Below are 5,602 nucleotides of genomic sequence, written 5' to 3' on the forward strand. Positions count from 1 at the left end.
GGGGGATCCAGGGGAAAATAAATTTGAGAAATGTGGCATTAAGGAAATACAAATAGATCCATATACAGAAGCCACTAATAAGCCTGGAGCCACTACGAGGCTAGCATGTGTTATTAATCTTCAAGAGGGGGACCTGGCCTGCAGAATTCCCCAGTCTGCGTGACACCAGACTCCAGCAGCAGGATTTCAGAGTCAGTCGGTGAGGAGTGAACATAGATTCAAATTAAAGGTTTTGTTTCTGGAGCCATGGAGCCTGGGGTTTGAATATTGCTTGCTTCATGAAATAACAGTAGGACTTTGGCCAAGTCCCCGAACTGTTTTGGAAATAATCACACTTATTTCACAGGATTTTCTATAATAGATATGTACCTAAATGACCTCATCAATGATTTTTAATTTTTTATTTGTCTTTACTTTGTTTTTACACAATTATTTTTATTAACAGTGCAATTCCTCGAAACAAAGAAAAAAGCAGTGTGTGCCCATGAAAACAAGGGCTCAGAAGAAAACGGGGGTTCCTAAGTCTTTCCCAACACCTTAATTCTTATAGTGAGCGAGCTGGGAGGGAGCTGCCCTATCGTGGCTAGCTGAGGCCAGCACGTCTGGACTGAGAGCCCCAAACAATAGAGAACCTGCCATGAGGCCCCGCAGCCCACAGGTCGCAACGACTCCCATACCAGAGATGGGATGTTGACTAGTCTTGACCTGGAGCCACTACAAAGCATCAGTAAAGCGGATTGGTGTGCTCAGCTGTGAGTCAAGATTTTTCATGAGTTACTTTTGAAGGCGTCTTCAAGGCAAGCACCACGTGTAGGAAGTAGCTGTTGCCGTCCCTCTGAAGACGGAGGAGAGCTGTGTGGTGGCAGTCGGCCCTCCAGCAACGCAGAACTTGTTCGCAGTGATGCTTCTCACGTCCACGTTCTCATTTACCCATTCACTGCAGCCTGTTCTTGAGTAAGCTGAGCATGCAGTCTTCGATAAGCATATGAGATAACAAGATACTGGAGAAATTGGTGGTGGGAACCTACGTCAGTTTCTCCCTGGAAGGCAGAGAACAGACTGGGTGATGAGGAACTGAGTCTCAGGGTCCCAGCTAAAGATAGCAAGCTCCCGTAGTCAGGAAGTCTCCATAGACATTTGGTCATTTTATTTCAAAGTGGGTAACACTAATCTGTTTTTAGGCAGAAAGACATAGATTTGAATGTCCATTTTCAAGAGATGGTCAATTAATAAATAGAATTTTTTTTTTGTTTTGTTTTTAAAGCTATAAATCAGAGTTTCCCTCAGGGTGTCAGACAAGTCCCAGGAACATGAGAACACCTTGGTGTTGTGAGTCTGTTGACCAGATCCCTTGGCACACAAACATGAGCCCCCGGACCTCCCAGTTCTGAAGGCTGGAAATTCGTGATCAGGGCACAAGCACGGCCCTTCTGGGGAGGCCCTGTCTGCTGGGTTGCAGACTGCTGGCTTCTTGCCATGTCCTCTCACAGTGGAAGAAACAAGCTAGCTCTCTGGGGTCTCCATAAAGGCAGGACCTTCATGATCTAATCATCCCCCAAAGCCCCATCTCCTTTGTGGTTAGGATTTTCAACATAAGAAATTTGGGAAGACACCAACATTCAGATCCTAGGCTAGCATGTTGTCAGGGTAACCTAGGGCAAGAGAGAGTGACTCAGCCTGGCCAACCATTCCCTAAGAGGAGCCGTTGCAGAAACTGTGGCATTCCTGGCAAGTATAGACCTGCAGGGCCTAGCATAGCACCTCGATAGGACAGAAAGCCATTGATATCTTTGAGCCTGATGCCAACTGGCAGAAGGCTGATGCCGTGAGATCCTAACAGCAATGAAAACTTACTAGAGTACAATTGACTCCTTTGTGAATTCGAGTTACCCCCTAATTCAGAGGTTGGCAAACTTTTTCTGCAAAGGGTAGATAATAAATATTTAAGTCTTTGTGGATCATTTACTTTCTTCTGCAAAAATTCCACTCTACCATCATAGTGCAAATGCAGCCATTTGCCAAAAAGGGAACGAAGGTGGCTGTGTTTCAATGGAAATTTATTTGTGGACACTGAAATTTGAACTGCATGTAATTTTCATGTGTCAAGAAATTCTTCTCCTTCTTGTGGTTTATTAAAATCATTTAAAAATGAAAAACCAGGGGATCCCTGGGTGGTTCAGTGGTTCAGCGCCTGCCTTGGGCTCAGGGCATGATCCTGGGGTCCCAGGATCGAGTCCTGCATTAGACAGCCTGCATGGAGCCTGCTTCTCCCTCTCTCCCTGTGTCTCTGCCTCTCTCTCTTTCTCTGTGTCTCTCATGAATAAATAAAAAAAATCTTTTTAAAAATGTAAAAACCATTCTTAACTCTTGAGCCATGCAAAAGCAGACAGTGGGCTAGATTAGGCCCACAGTCCTCGTTTGTCAACTTCTGTGGGACTTGTCCTGTTCCAAGTGTGTTCCACAGACCAGCAACATTGGCTTCACCCAGAAGCTCATCAGGAATGTGGATTCTCAGGCTCCACTGCAAACACAATCTATAAGAATCAGAATGTTAACATGATGCTCCAGATATTCATACATGCTTTTAAAGTTTGAGGAGTTTTGATCTGATGGTCAGGTACCTGGGAAGCTCTTATGTTACTCCATGCCCAGGGAATACCTGAGATCAATGACATCAGATCATTGGACTGGGGCCCTGGCATTGTGTTGTTTCGCTCTGTTTAAAACACCATGATTCCAATGCACAGCAAATGTTGAAAACCACTGCCCTAGAGACTCTCAATCATGAGGGGCTTCCCTAAAAAGAATTTCCCGTGAGAATGCCTGGCAATGTAAAGGGTGTTGTATTAGTCAGGTTGAGCTGCTGTAAAAGAATGCCATAGAATGGGGATAGGGAGAGGTTAAAAATGGTAATTTAATTTATAGTTCCCAAGGCTGAGAAGTCCCAGATCCAAGTCCTGCTGGTTCCTGGTGAGACCCTTTTGCTGGCCTTATAAACCCCTGGCTTGTAGACACATCTACAGTGTGTGTGTGTGTGTGTGTGTGTGTGTGTGTAGTAGGGGAGCCTCTCTCTTCTTCTTCTCTTCATATAAAGGTGCTAACCCCATCAGGAGAGTCCCACCTTTGTGACCTAATTACCTCCCAAAGGCCTACCTCCAGATGTCACACTGCGGATGAAGGCTTCAACACAGGAATTTTAGGGAGATGCAGATATCCATCCCAGGGCAGGTGATGAGAAAAAGGATCCACGACTTTTCTAGTTCCTGGATAAGTACTCAAAAAATCACAGGAATCCAGGTTTTACCCTTTAAAAGTCACCTTGTCACTCATTCCTTCCTTGATCCACTGATGCCTCACCAGTGAGATTGCTAGGCACTCCATTGTCAACCCCCTTTTTTACAGACAGAAAAATTAAGAGAGGTGACTAATGGCACCACATAGCAAAGCCATGTCTACTGACACTGAGGTTGTTGCTGCTCAGTTTGTTGGTAGCTAAATGACGTTGAGCACAGAGATTGCTGTAGGCAACCCAGGAGGGGAACGGAGTAGGATGTTAATATTTGTTGAGCAATTGTAGTAGGCCAGGCACTGTGCTAAGTGCCTTATAGGTAACGATCTCATTTGATCCTCACAACACCCCCGGGGAACCGTAAATATTATTCCATTTTTGAGATAAGAAACCGATTGCCCAAGATTGCCCAAGGCTGCTAACATATAATGGAATTGAAGACTAGTCTCTCTAGTGCTAAAGCCTATTTCTTGCCTATTTGTTTCTGCTCATTACAATGAAACGTAACTCATTTCGCAAGACTGTCCCAGAACTGGCTTAACTTAGGTTTCTATGCAGAAAAGGTAGAAGTTATAGATAAGGTTAACGCATCAGTCAGTGAATCCAATAGTGAATCCTATCTCTCTGATTAGAAAAATAGAAATATCCACTCCTAAAAATGGTTATTACCCAATAGTTACATGGTAAAACAATTGTTTCTTGTAAAATACCCTCTGTCCTACACACAGGTTGACATGATTTCGTTGACTTTGTTCAGCCTTCCATGAGAAATAACAGGAAAAGTTGCATTACCCAGCAAAGATGAAAGGCATTGGCAGATTGATGATGTCCGTAAATATAAAATGCACCAATACTACTCGCCGCTGCCTCCTCCAAATAGGACCCAGGAATTAATAAGGCAAATGATCCATCAAGACTGCAGACTGCGGGTGTGAGAACAGCACAGGAAAGCAGCCAGCCCGGTTTCCTGCCTGCTCTACCCTGCTCCTGAGCCCAGTCTCCTAACTCAGATCCCTCCACCTAACTATCTTCTTTGAATAATAACTAAATCTTCTCAGATAAATATGGCTAAGAAGAAGCTTCTTCATCTCTGTCCATTACCCATTTCTGCACATAGTACAACTAGACTTTGAAAGTCCATTCACCATATGTCTCCCTCCTACACATACACCCCTACCCATGCATGGACACCATGCTTGATGTATGTGTCCGAAACAATGACCAGTGTAGCCATCATCTTCAAGAGTAGCTGTAATAGTAATGACTACTGTTTATGAAATGTCTGGTCTACCTAGGTGCCATGAGGTTATTACAGGAGTAGAGGAGGTAATTAAGTTGACCAAGGTTGTGTAGCAAGTGGCAGAAATTTGGGCTTAAGCCAAACTCCAGTTGGCCTGCAAGGGCCATTCTCTTTCCTTTGTGGCACCTGACCTTCTGTGACTCTTGCTACCGATTATGGAGCACCAGCTACGAGCCACCACCAAGAGGACACTTTGTGTGCATTCTCCTCAATGGGCACATGAACTCTGTGAAAACATGGCCCCCACTCAGTGGAGGGACTAGGGAAAACTGTCCACACCCCTCCTTCCCACTCAGGTGTCAGGGAACATAGAAGAGGTAATGAGAGTGATCATTAGGTGGCTTAGAAAATACATGAAGAAGGAAAACTAAGCAGCCCTGAAAACTCATGTCTTCGAAAAATGTAGTAAATTAAAAAGTCCCATTCAGACTCGTGTGGGGGGACGTAAAAGAGACAAAAATGGCTTCGCGGCGGCACTGGGGTAGCTTAGTAGGATAAGCATCTATCTCTTGATTTGGGCTCAGATCATGATCTCAGTCAGGGTCCTGGGATTGAGCCCCCACATGGGACTCCCTGCTCACTGGGGAGTCTGCTTGAGAATGTCTTCCTCTGCCCCCTTTCTCTCTCTCTCTCTCTCTTTCTTTCTCAAATAAATAAATAAGTCTTTTTTAAAAATAGCTTCATGGAGAGAAATGTCATCTTCCTTGGACATTTTTATGTTTTCCAATGTAGTTTTAGATTCTCTCCCTATACCCCCATCTCTCTCTGGTAGACTTTTTTGTTCCTTTCTTTCTGTCTACTTTCTGACTTTGTAAAAGAGTAAATGACACACATTTTTGTGTATCTTAATGACATACTGGGTGTCAACCTGCTGTGGCCTCCACTGCACAGCACAAGGAGACAGGGATCCCCAGCCCCTTGGCCTAAGGGCCACTCAGGCTCTCACTGCAGCTGCTCTCAGAGGCTGCCCTCCATCACTCCCAGAGTATGAAGTGGGTGCCGAACTGAGATCT

General features: G+C 44.7%; 1 long non-coding RNA gene across 1 annotated transcript; it reads right to left on the reverse strand.

Moving 5' to 3' along the window:
- Positions 1-386: 386 nt before the first annotated feature.
- LOC119872006 lies at positions 387-3,450 on the reverse strand. Its single transcript, XR_005358854.1, has 2 exons — positions 3,154-3,450; positions 387-1,040 (listed from the first exon to the last, which is right to left on the reverse strand). It is a non-coding gene; the product is annotated as an uncharacterized LOC119872006 (long non-coding RNA).
- Between the last annotated feature and the right edge of the window lie 2,152 nt (positions 3,451-5,602).

The sequence above is a fragment of the Canis lupus genome, chromosome 5, assembly GCF_011100685.1.
Source record: "Canis lupus familiaris isolate Mischka breed German Shepherd chromosome 5, alternate assembly UU_Cfam_GSD_1.0, whole genome shotgun sequence".
Taxonomy (NCBI): domain Eukaryota; kingdom Metazoa; phylum Chordata; class Mammalia; order Carnivora; family Canidae; genus Canis; species Canis lupus.